The sequence below is a fragment of the Diuraphis noxia genome, unplaced genomic scaffold (genome assembly GCF_037042655.1).
Source record: "Diuraphis noxia isolate RWA-SAM2 unplaced genomic scaffold, SU_Dnox_SAM2 contig0004, whole genome shotgun sequence".
Lineage (NCBI taxonomy): Eukaryota > Metazoa > Arthropoda > Insecta > Hemiptera > Aphididae > Diuraphis > Diuraphis noxia.
In genome coordinates this window covers 37328844-37343391 of record NW_028301714.1, presented here as the reverse complement: position 1 = coordinate 37343391, position 14548 = coordinate 37328844, and the positions used below count along the sequence as shown (strand labels likewise).

The 14548-nt window shown below is 28.7% G+C and overlaps 1 protein-coding gene across 1 annotated transcript in view; it reads right to left on the bottom strand.

The window, feature by feature from the left end:
- cv-2 (crosveinless 2-secreting protein) overlaps positions 1–14266 on the bottom strand; it is a 70360-nt gene extending 56094 nt beyond the window's left edge. The window contains exon 1 of the mRNA XM_089225478.1: positions 13461–14266. The gene's annotated coding sequence lies outside the window, so the exon portion shown is untranslated. The remainder of the gene's footprint in view (positions 1–13460) is intronic.
- Positions 14267–14548: the final 282 nt, after the last annotated feature.

The following is a 14548-nucleotide window of genomic DNA, read 5'->3' as shown; positions in this document are numbered from 1 at the left end:
TTTGATAAAAGTGCAGCTTTATATGTCAAAAAGTTAGGTTAGTTATGTTCTAATTTATTTAGTTTTTGCTATCTAGCTGTTAGAAAAATTATTCCTTGGTTAAAAGTTAAATATACAATCAAGATTTGAGTTAAAATTAAACTTAATAATATCTCGTTTCATTATTCTCTCTCTCTATATATATAGCACATGTTTAGTATATTTCACTCATACAGAAACATGTGTCTTTTAACTGAATAATAGTCGGTTTGTTACATAGAACATTGTTGACTTTTCGAAAGCAATTACTTAATCACATCAACTACAATACGCGCGATAATAAACACAAAATTCTCTCAAGTAATATAGCTGAACGTCATTTTTATCTCAAAAATATAATCGAGTGATTATACGTACAATATATACATTATACATAATTAATATACATTACATTCGAGTCCGTGACTAAAGAGAATGTATAGCAAATATGCAGAACACGGACATAATTCACGTACGTTTGTCCAGCCCCCCCCCCCCAAGGAAAATCTATAAACAAACTATACAGATATTTAGCACGTAATTCGCACGCCTAGTTTGAAAATTCCCACGACCCTCCTTCACCTCGAAAAACAAAAAAATGAATGTGATGGATACATACATAACATTTCAGTCTTATAAAGTATTCAAATACAAGTATATCCTGATTAGTTTTTTAAAAATATTTTTAACAAAATTTAAATACCATAGGTCTGTTTTAATTTGACTTAGTATGCCAGGAGTCACAAATTTTAAAATGTGTTTAATAATATTGAGAAATGCTTATTACAATTAAGTATATTAATAATTCATAAAAAAAAATAATTAACCAAGTTTTGTTATATTTTAAATCATTCTTGATTCATTTTTATTTTTAATTGTATTAATTAATCATTTTTATTTTTATTTAGATTTGTTTTATTTTATTTAGATTTATTTAATTCAACCAAGATTTTTTTATTTTATATAGATTTTTTATTAAAAATAGATTATTTTTTATTAACTACAGATGTTTTACTAAGGGTTTTTTTTATAGATTGTTTATTCAACTAGACTTTTTTTAGGTTATACACACTTTTGTAATTAAATATTTTTCTAAACTTACCATACTTTAATAAAAAAAGCCTAGTTGAATAAAAAATCTATAAAAAAAAGCCAGAGTAAAACACCTATAGTTGATAAAAAATAATCAATTTTTAATAAACAATTTATCATAAAAAAACTTAATAAAAACAAAATTGGAAGGAAGGTCGTGCGAATTCGTGCAAATTATGTATTAAATATCTGTTTATAGTTTGTTAATACATTTTCCTGTGGGGGGGGGGGGGGGGGGAGCCTGACTAAACGTATGTAAATAATTCTCAGTGTTACAAACAAGTGCAGTCTGTGGTAAAAACTAATAGTTGTGTATATATAAATTATGAATAACATTTTCTTTATATTCTTATAACGATTCACCATAATGACTGTAATGGCAATACAAGAATATTTAATCAATGTATTTGTTATTTTTGTCTTACAATAATGTTATTGTAAATTACATTTAAAATAACAAACATTATAGTATGTGATATGCTCAAAAACTTGTATGGTTTTTGTCCTCATATAATGTCCTTATCAGTCATAACTTGTTAGAGAAGTCCCAATACGAAATACTCGTATATAAACAAAGCTTTATAAGCTTTCAATTATCTGCGGGAAAGCCGGGAGATTTAATTTAATTTAAAAAAATCCTCAATAAAATTACTTAATCAATGTTATAATGTAGGTAATACAATATAATATAGTACTTAGATAAGAAATATATAACGCACGTGTCTGTGCGCAAATTTTTATGGACTATTTTAATAAATTATTGTATATTATTGCACAACAAAATAGTCGATTCACCCAGTTATTCTCGAATAAAATAATAAGTGAAACATAATATAATATTCAAAATTTAATCCACAAAATGTTTTAAAATATAATGTAATATAGTGTTACGTTTTCCGGAACGTTAGCACCAAAGTATGAGCCGATAGGCGATATGGAAATATTATAGCGAAAATGCGCAATACTTGCATTATAATACCTAATGTAGAAAACTAAGATAATACGTTAGTCGATAAACCCTCTCCCCACACCACACCACCGATGTACTTTATTAGCGTCCTGTTGCGCATGGAATTACGTCGATAGCGAATGACACAAAATAAGAATATTATGCATTCGTAGAACGCCACTGGATATCCAAAATACAGCAGTTTTTGAGCCAACGGAAATTGTTTGTTTCTTGATTTATTTTCAATTGTTCGTAGTAAAACTGCGAATAATTCGATTAATGTGTTTGAGCCGTAGTACAATATTTCTTTCAAATAGACACATCTCTTGTACCTTGTACTATGTATGTCTTGTACCATGCATTGATATCGACTATTTAAGCTAGGATTCGGTTTTCTATGACATAATATATTATACATAATTTTTTTTACAGGGACACCTAATATTTATTTTACATTCTATAATAAAATATAAATTATGTTAAAATTATAATAAACATATTATCGATGTTCGCGTTTTTTATAGTCTAAAGTGTTGCAAAATGACATGGTTTGTAACAACATTTGAGCACTCGTTAAATAATAGTTTTGTCTTTTAACCTTATTCTAAACGAAAAAAGAAATGGTCATTGAAATATTTATATGAACGTTTAGTAAGTTCACACAAAAACATAATTTATTTTTGTACTTAACACAAGAGTTTTATTTTCGCAAAAAAACATTATGCAGCTATACTTATTAAGGTGGTCCATTGGATTAAATATGTTTTATAATATTTTTCATTTCAAAATATTAATAATAGGTGGCTATACTATTATACGAATTACTAAAAAAGTTTTATATTTACTGAACATTATTATATTATAATGAATTAGATATTCCAGTTACCAAATTAACTCATAAATCATTATAATTTAGTACGATATGTAAATAATTTTCTATAAATGTAATATATGTTTTATATTGTTTATAAAAAATAGGCCATTGGTCGGTAATACTTAATTACTCCTATCGACATTCTTAAATGAAAATGAACTATACAATTAAAGATAATTAATTAATTTTTAATAATAATATGATACCTACTCAATTTTATCACATATTAGGATAAAGGAAAATAATGTTTACGAACACAAACTTGAACAAATACAACGGTCTAATAGTTATTTAAACGCGGTGCATGTAAAATAACATTTTTATGTTTTTTATGATAATTTATTGGTATAGGAACCTACTTCAATATAATATAAAAGTGTTAAATATATATAAAACTTTTTTTTATTTATTTAAAAAAAAATATATATATATATATAATAAATTTATAAATTAAATTTTTTAAATTTGTTTTAAAAACACTAACTATTAATTATTGTAATACTACGTGAAAAAATAAATATTATACTCGTATTATTTATTAGTTCTATAGACAAAAAAAAATCGTTTTCCAAAAATTTACGATTTTAGATTCATACAGGATAATACTCTTGATCGTGATTATTGGTCTTCATACAACATCGGCTGTTGCGAAAACAAATGAACGAAATGATAAGTAATCAGATAAAATCAGAAATATTAAAATATATATATCCTGGCAATCTAATCTTATATGCATATTTTTATAGAATTTTGTTCATTCGATATCTATCAATAAGCTGAATATAGAATTATTATTACGTAATATTATATTATATACTCAGGTGTGCATTATTGTGTTGGAAGGAAAACCTAAATATTATAATATTATTATTAAGTATTTAATAAAAATAATTGCTTACTGCATTGGTATGAAATTTACAGCGAGTATCGCGATTAAATAATTATTTTTAGAATCCGAGCAAAAATACTTTACACGTAACAATTAATTTTATTTATATTATAGGCACATTTTTCTATAACCTTAACCGTTTAATACGAAAACAAATTCTAAAACGTATACATAATATTTGTATTACTATACAGTATCCAACGTGATTTGAATGAATAGACATTGGAACACAAATATTTTGATGATAAACGTATGCAGGTATTGATAAGCAATATTATTAATCAATGACGAAAGTTTAGAAAGTCAAGAACGTAATAACGCTACCGCCATTTTATTCGAAACATGCGATTACGCGGATTTCGGCTTTTTGTATGACCTCAAATGTCGACGAATGTTCTTTAAGAATAGATAATTAAACTATTTAATCGAAAAAAATGATTAGCGTACAGTTAAAATGAGGATGCCTAAATTTGCATTACGAGTATGTACATATTATTATAATATATTTATGTAAGACCTAACTTATAAATGTATATTGCATAAAATAAGTATTTTATACGTTGAACGACTCCATAAAAACAAAGGTACCTAATAGATTGCATTTCGTAGACTGTATAAATAGAGTTATATTTTTTAGCGTGATAGATATAAAAGATAAATTATTATTTATATGGACCTATTAAAACAATAATTATCATAACTACGCTATTTTTCTTTTTTTTATATTTACGAGCATGAATGGAATTTAAATTGATATTTGTGAACGGTTATCAATGATATATAAAAGTATACATTAAACGTGCCTGAATAAAAATATGATATTATTACTTGAAATATTGTATTTAAACTTAAAGTTGTTTATTTAATAAAAATAAAAATGATTAGCCCGACAGTAGGTATGCATTCTTATCTCTATTCATGTCATCATCATAATAATTATGAATTATTCATCCCATCATACTTTATTATACAAAAAGTTTTTATAGGTTAACATATTTTTGCAATTTTCTCATAACTTTTTAATAATGTTAGGTAAATTGTCTTGCCTATTAAGCAGTAAGCACCTTTATATTATATAGAATGGACGATTTATTGTATTTGTTAATAGTCTTCATCAGTAATCTATCTAATCTACAAATTAGTACGCATATAAAAGAGAATATCTTGCCATAACAACTGATTGGTGAACCGATTGAAAACAACAAAAATGTACAAGAACGCATTTTATATTCGTTTAGTATTCCATCATAACAATAGGTACGTGTTCTATCCTCGGAAACAAATCTTACTAGCGTAAGGTAAACAATAATATTCAATATCCTGGATAAATTCATTACAGGATTTTTATTTTCATCGATATAAGACGACATTATACATAAACCTATTCATGAAATAAACAGGACGGATAAAAATGTATTCCAAAAGCGATTGCACTTGGATTGTGAATATATTTTTTTTAATGACGTGGGACTTGACGATTTCTGTGTCTCAGTATTTAGTGGACATATATACCAACAAGTATATGATATTATGGATATCGTCGTGAAAATCAAAGACCACCTTACACAAATCGTTGAAGTCTTTTGATTTTTGTCAGACTCATTAGTACCTACAAAATATTATGATTATTATATTAATATACAATTAATTGTCAGCCGACGATTTAATCACGTCCGATTTGTCGGACAGGGTGGTGCGCGAGAGCAAATAACGATTGAAATATTCGGAAATCGTACGCGAATCGGACCAGCACTCGCGGGTTCAAAAATTAGCCGTACCATCTTCAACGCGAAAATATATAAGTACTCGACAATATTATAGCAACACTTGCTAAATTTTTTTAATCATATCGCAAAATACTAGAAAATAAATAATATTTTACGGCGGTCGAGACACCATATATCACCGTCATCGTATGTATGATAAATACCGACCGACTGACGACTTGGCGGTTTATCGTTACATACAACATACATATAAGTACATTCTATTATAATAATAATTATACTATATATTTCAAAGATCGTACGCGTGGCCGCCACGGTGTATAATATATTAATATAAATCCGAATCGCGAATTTTATCTGAAGAGCGATATGCAATAGGTAATATTTCAATGTGAGCAGGAAAAAAACACGTGAATAGTTATAAAATTTCATAAATTATAGTATATTATCATAAAGTTTAAGTCGAATTTTTACTACACCATCGGGTAATAATAATAATATAATAATATTTTGTAGTTTATTTTATAATAATTGTCATGACTTAGTCGCACGCTTGACTTGATTGCGATTGACCACGATCCATGTTATTAATTATGTGTGTATAGTTTAAATGTTTTAATATTATTGTTAACGTTTTAAATACCACTCGTGTAATGACTCGATGGAGAGTCCGTCTGTTTTTCACCAAATGTGTCCACAAGAAAAAAAAATAGTAGGTACGTATTTAAACAGATATCTGTTGTTCGCCGCCCGCGTGTCAACGGCAAACATCCGCGTGGCTTTTAATTGTCGAAATAATAAAATCGATGTCGACGACGATTGACTGACTGACACCACTCGGCGTGTGAAACGGAAAAAAAAACACTCGAAAAATGGTTCAGTTTCATCGTCGATTAAATAATATACAATAAAACTATAAATTATTATGCGACCGCTCGTCTTGTCACACGCGCCCGTCATATAATATAAGTGTAGACGACACACCAACGATGCACATTCTCGATAGTGCATAACAATAATAATAATAATGGATCACATAAATAATAGTGTGACTATTCTAAATAATACGAAACCGTCGCAACTTGCCTGTCTGTCGTTGACGTTATTGTACGTTTTTATTCTAATATAATATAATATTATTAAGTGTGTATATACTATATTCTACAATAATATGTAGACGATAAACCAACAACGGCGTTAATAAAAAAAAACACATCCTCTGGTGGTGATTTAATAATGCAAATGATTATTTTATATACAACCACCCACCTTAACGATTAACTCGAACTGTTCTAAGGTCAATATTATATGATACGTAATGATAAAATAACTTTGTTTTTTTTTAGGATTTCGATTATAAAAAACAAAGTGACTCATAATTTCTGTAAAGATTTTATTAAAAAATCGTATGGTATGCAGTGAAATATAATACTATCCTAACTATACTGAATGCAAAACTGCGCACATCCTCAATCCTTACTATACACGACCTCATTGGTAGTTAAAAAACCAGTACCAGACAAGTTCGCTATAGGTACTAACTTTTTTTTATCCAATATTGTATTTTTGCAACTTCCAACTAATTACGAATTCAGATGTCTTTCCGAGATGTTTATAATATGCGTGAAATAAATACACCGAATTACCAACTAACACAATTTAATAATTTGTCTAAATCACATTAAGCTGCCTGAAAACCGTCACATGCCTTTATACAGTGTATATTCGTCTTCCTTAAATGGAATAATATAATAGGATGTACCTACACATCCATAGACTATTTAAATAATGATCGGGTGCGAGCCACTTTCCTTTGGGTAATGCTAGCACCCCCCCCCCCCCCCCCCCATAAATTCAATATAATTTTAGCTAATGTACTGTGACCACTGACAACGTAATTAAAAAAATACAGCTGATCACAACGTTGAAATAAAATTACTCGTAAATAACAACTAACAGATTTTGAATCCGCCTTATGTTAATTGCGATTTGTATAAAATACATCATTAATTTGTTATCATCAACATATTCTTACTATTTTTTTCTTTTGTAAATTTTAGAAAATGTATTGAAATATCTTTTTAATTCCCTAAATGGACGGGAACCTCCTACACATCCCCATAAATACGTCATTGTGTATATAAAAACAATTAATAGTATATAATATGTCCCACTGTATATATAACCTATTAGCCACGTGCGGTATACTATATCTGCAATACGCGGCACCATTATCGATCGGATGATTTATGCACATGGATATTATGAAAATAAATATCATACTTAAAAATTCATTCCATACATTAAATTTATTATAATTTAAAATAGTGTATTTCAGTGTGTGTGTGTTTTTTTTTTTTGTAATTTTATAATATTAAGAATTATTCAAAATTATTTTAGAGTCAGTAATAATAAGTTATATTAACGGGTACAAACGCGACGAGACATCCTGAATAAAAGGAACAAATTTTTAAAATTTAAAATTGCTTTTATTCGTACAAATAATACTGAAAACAATGTTTCACTTCACTGTTCGATTGATGAGCGTAAATCTAAACTGAAATGATTGTACTGTTGTATGTATATTTATCTATATTGTACTACAGCTTGTATATACGCACGGAAAAGTAGAAAATTTAACTCCCGAGCAGCAATATATAAATCACAATGTCTTATAATGTAACGTGGAAATGTGCTGCAGGATAAAGTATTAAGCTGTTACGAATGGCGCTGAAATATATTGACGACATAACACGATATTATTGTAATAGTGGGAGTATCAATAAACTTATAAATATTGTGCATTACTGTATGTTTAATAATTATTATATATTGTAGCTAGACATTGGTTTGGTATATATTTGAACGACGCGATTATAAAAATCGGCAAACAACGACGATCGCTATAAATCTGTCGTCTGCGTCATACGCAGACACAATAATATTATTCGTATGTATATGTATATATATATATATATTATATATTATAATATAGTGCATAATATATCGCGGTAACCGATATTATAAATTAACATTTGGATGGCGAAAACAGGTCAAAATATTTTTATTTCGCATCATTTAAGCCGAGACGTCTTGGGTCGACCGTTGCAGAACTGACGAATAAATAAATACGCGAAGATATAATATTATTATACAGCCAGACGGACCAACCCCTTTGGAAAACTTATCCGATGACGGACTGCTGCTGGAATTGCATCATAATTTTCCGAGTCTGTCCGAATTCAGAGTTTTATATATATATATATATATTTACGGTCAATATTATGGGATACCTAATCTATAATACGTTCCATATGTATATAACAATATATTATATGAATTGTATAAAGTATATAAACGCGATACCACAATAATAGCTGAAGTAGTGCATACACATACACGTAATAACTTTAGTAAGTAAAGTGTAGTGAGCAAATATTCGTATATGTACAGCATGTATATAAAATACATAGGAAAGCATAGAATATTTGTAATTTGTATAATAGTATAATATATTCTAACCAATCCGATGCGCAAACAAATAATATTATTACTATCTTCGGTTATATATTATATGTAATACGCTCGGCGGTCTCAAAGCAGGAAATTAAAATAAATGTTATCGGTATTCCTCAGCCCCTCAGGGTTTATGTCTAAAGTTTACGTGGTCACGTATCGTATGCAACACGAAACGACTCGGTAATGTATTTGGTTGACGATACTGAAAAAGCGATTCTTCGTTTTAGATATCAAAATATCGTACTCGCCGACCGGTCCTGGGATTGTACCCAATTATTCAGTTATCACCAATTACCGGTCTCGGTACGATAGGCAATCACAATTTGTTGTTAATTAGCTTTTCTAATGTAGGTAATGCGATTACAGTTTTTTTTCCTTTAGACATATTATTTATATCATCTTAAAATCACACGATAACGCATAGAGTCTCAGCTAGTCGTTCCTTATTTTAAAATTGTATTTTTGTAACCAATGCCAATAACCCCATATTATATGAACCAAAAAATATATGATTTTCGTGAGATTAAAAGCGAAATTCATGTGTGAGACTTAAACCAATCTATAGTGGTTGAAAAAATAAGTAGTTTCTATGATTAGCGCTTTGCAACTTGTGTACATACTCTTCGGCTTTAAAATATAATTTATACAGATTTACACGCCTTGTAATTCAGATATTATTCTGTTAGGTACTATGGAAGTCCTATAGTCACCTGTACTGAATGGCTTAATATATCCGGAATATAGGTTGACGACTGTATTACTCAAAATCCAACGCCAGTTACCCAAAACGGAACACCAATGATTTTTAGTAACGACAAAAGGAAAAGCACCGAATTCCGTAAATGCTGCAGGACTGTTGAGATCATAATATATGTTATTTATAATTATCAAATATTGTCACTGACAATAATATTCTATAATATAATACCATTGATTAACGGGGCTGTCTGAAATTTAAATAAATATAACATTTTACAAGCCCCGGATCAGGTATTGTATAATGTAAAATATTTTTAATTTACATTATACTAAAGGTCATTTAAACCAACATTTTCACATCGTTTAATATATTCATCAGAGGAACTTTGTGAGTAATGCTACTGAGACGACGGCTGTTTGCAAGTGAATCAAAATATTGTACCCCATAGGCCATAATGTATGATGGTATAAAAAATTGTTTGTCACTTATCCAAGACATGTTATTGGGTGGGAAGATCGAATATTCTACTACGAATTATTGAAAATTGTACATTTATACAATATTATAATAATTATTAAAATATGAACTGTGTCGGGAGCTATTTATTTTTTAAATACTTTATTTTTTTTAGTGTGTATGATAAAATCTGAGGCCTTGTTGGTATTTAAAATATGTTTGTGGATCATTAGAAGATGTATTGTGCATAGTTACGACACTGCAGCCGATAAGGCTACCATATAAAATATATAAATACAGATCTATCAAAAAATAAAATAAAAATCAGCTTGTGTTTTATATATATTGATAACCCTTCCTAAGGAAGAAAAACGGTTTATTAAAGAGTACCTATAGTATGGCTTTGATTTATCAACAAATGTTGATGAAACCTGAAAGAAATATTCAATATTCTTTATTTATCAAATATTGAAAAATGGCAAAACCCCAGAACTTAATATTGGGCTTGGTGGAACACAATTTAGTATCATCTAACATTTAATTAAACTTCAGTATACTCCGAGACTAAAAGAGAATCAAAAAAGGTATAATAATAATTAAATATCTATACCTATCTAAAAACTAATTGATATGTAATTAATGTCTTCCAAAAATCAAACTATAAATCCTCGCATTGTATAGTAGCACCGTGTACTTTGTCTATGATATTATACAATAGGACAATATGTTTAATGATTTGTTTGAGAGGATCCCAAGTTTTGTGAGCATATTACAGATGACTCGCAGGGTAACCCGATCGGTTATTAATGTCGTACGTGTGTGAATCGTTTATTTTTGCTACCGCACGTTCATCTATGTTATAGTACCTACTTCATATTATAATGTGTTCACTATTCAAACAAACCTTCGAACAAGCAAACAGACAGTCGGACGAAAAAAATTCAACGTCGGGTCCTAATCCTCGACCATGCACATTAACCGCGTGTGCGTAAAGAGTAGCCCCATTATGTTGCTATTATTATTATTATTATTATTATTGCAATGGAAATTTATTATTCGTTTCAAAAGGTATCGAGTGGGTTATTTTGTCACTCTATCGAAATATTATTATTATTTATTAATATTGTTGAGGGAAACACGGTATAGTCGCTTTAGACCGGAATAAGACCGGCATGGTACATTATTATAGTATCGCAATACACTAAAATATTATGTGGACGTTTTGAAAAAATGATAAATAAATTATTACGTTTGTAATAAAATTATATTTTATATGCAATTAAATTTTAAATAATAGGTAATATCATTGGTAATAAATACTATTTAAAAACATTTATGTAGGTACTATAAGTATCTATCTAATTATAGCACATTAAAAATTAATGATGCATAACATATTATATGGAAAAACGATATAACTATTTAAATTTATATACTACGTATAGTATTGTAATATAATATTAGAAATTAGAATATAAGCTATTTGTATGGATTTCGTTTAATCTCCGAACATATCATCATGCCATGGTCAGTTTTTACTGTTATAGATTATAGATTTTGGTTACACGCATAAAATAATATTAATTTCAATGTAAATTTGAGTTTAGCACTAGAAAATGTATAAATGTATTGTATTTTGAAGTATTTATTATTAATTTAAATTTACAAATCTTTTGACATACTACTAACTTTCTATGATATATCACTGTAGGATATAAAATTATTTTAATATTTTATTCGTTTATCACATAGATAATGATAAAATTAACACTATACATTTATTTTGTTTGTAAAATATTACAGCTTATAAAAATTAATGTAACAACAATAGTAATTTATAATAATAGATAGACATTATAACAAAAAATAATGCATTTTATCCAATAAGTTATAAAATTTAAAATATGTAGAATTTCATTATTCACTAACTCAATAACAAAAAATATGTTAATAATAAATTTGAAGTTTTAAGGTTTTTATATGCGGTTAAATTAAATTAACAAACCAAAAGATCCGTTAGATTTTTTTAAATTAATTGATTTTATTTAACAAAACTCGTCATTAAAAAATGTTTTAAAAATTAAACAAATATTATACGGTCCTATAGTGGCTACAATTACTGTAAAATATCCAAAAATGAATTAATATACACATTATATACAGTGTATGTCTGTATACAAGTATTGTATAAACTAATACCTTCGAGTTCAAAATATTTACAAAAAAATGTCGACCAATCGTTGAAAATTCAATAAAATATTGTATTTTAAATTCTAATACCAATCTATACATGAATAAAATATTTTAGGACATCCAAAGGTAACAATTTCAATCATATCGAGTGTCATACGGATTTATTATCTTGAATATTTTTCAATGATTAATTAACGTATTTTTTCAGTTTATTTATTAAACTTTTTCATTCTAAAAATAATAAAAGGTCGTAATTATCGCTTTCCACACCAGACGTGTAGACACAGCGAACCGGTATTTTGAATAGCTTTCGAATCAGTCATTGGAATTGGGACCACATGTACTTTGCAGTCATTTAACTCTTTTTATTTTTTATTGCATATACACAAGATGCCACCGACTACAGAGTTGCATTAAACGCATTTTATATATTATACGTCCACACACGTATATTATGGCGTGTTAAACGAAGTATTATTTTTTCCGTACATTTAACGCACTTAGGTTTAATAATCTGATGTGTATTAGACATCAAGTGATAATTTTTTTTTACCGAAGTAACAGTCAACGTTTAAAAAAACTAGTTGGGATAATTTATTTTCGATTTTTCAGTGTAACTACACCTTAATCGTTATACGACTAATTTAAACTATTCTATAATAATATAATGGCTAGGTGTATGATTATAACCGTCGGGTTTTCTGAAAGATTGACGATTATTGTATTATCGCGATATAAGTGATAATATAATAATATATAGAAACACGTGCGAGTCTATCAAACGAAGTTTCCCAAGTTCAACAATGTTTAATTAGTTACATATCTAGATGAAGCGACCTACCTTGTATAATAATAAATTATTAGGGACCTAGTTTTCGTATAGGTAGGTACTAAAGAAAATTAACGCGAAATGAATTTTTTGTTTTTATAATATTAACCGCTAGAAGCATTACAATAATAAACATAATTTACCGAGTACAAACACCTATTAACGTAAATTTTTAAAATTGAATAATACACGATGAATAAATGACAAATCTTACCTTGTACAGATTGTTGTAAAATTCTGGATAAAGAATATTTTAATATATTAATGAAGTTCAAATAAATTATTATGATTAAAATACACTTTATTATACACACAAATATTAAGAAATCGAATGAATAAATTAACAAAAAAATAAACACAAGACACTGACAAAAAATATTTACGCGTGAAAAAAAAATGTTTTATTAAAAATCGTTTGTTTAACAAAAAAAAAAAACACAACACTTTATATTTAGGTAAATTTTATTTTGATACAATAATGATATTGTTCGAGGCTTGTGGACAAAAAAAAAAAATTTTAATAATTGTTACACAGGTTAAAAAATTTATATATAATTAGGAAAAAAAAATGACAATAACAATTAAGTTTTTTCAGCACTAAAAACACGGTGATCGCAATGCGACGATAAGGTTATAGTATGTACGATAATTAATTTAATATTATTATTATGTTGCAGTTACAACCGTAGTCGGACGTATCGTGGAATCAAATCTTTTTTTATAATAATATCATCGCGGATCTCAGCACGGTGGTTGGATATTTATTTTTTGATTCGGCGTTCGGTATTTCGGAAAAATATTTTTTGAAAATTGGTTTTACGCGTGCGGGGCGCCGTGTCGCGCGGGACAGACACGTCGTGTCGCCGTTCAAGTCGCACTGTAACGAAATTCACCGCCGTTACAATATTATATTAAATTTCGCGCGATAACACTACGACGATAATATCGCGATTATGGTGCAATGTGTCCGTATGTGTGTATGCGCGCGCCACGCTGTACACGACGCTACTACCACCTATGCGGCCGCCGCGCCCGGCTGGCCAGCCAGTGGGTCGTACCGGCGCGGCACGGCGCCCGATCGCACACGTGCAATCGGCACCGGGCGCGTGCGCGTCTCCTGGCCGCCGCCGCCGCCACCGGTCCGCGTGTTTTTCACTGGCCGCCGGTTTTTGATTTCTCAATCCGCCGGATTTCCGCTCGCTTTTCACCAGTTTCTCGTCTCCCGGGAAAACGTGTTGTACTAGGTATATATGTCTGCTATGTATAATTATACATCATTTTAATCATAGTTGGTGAATATTA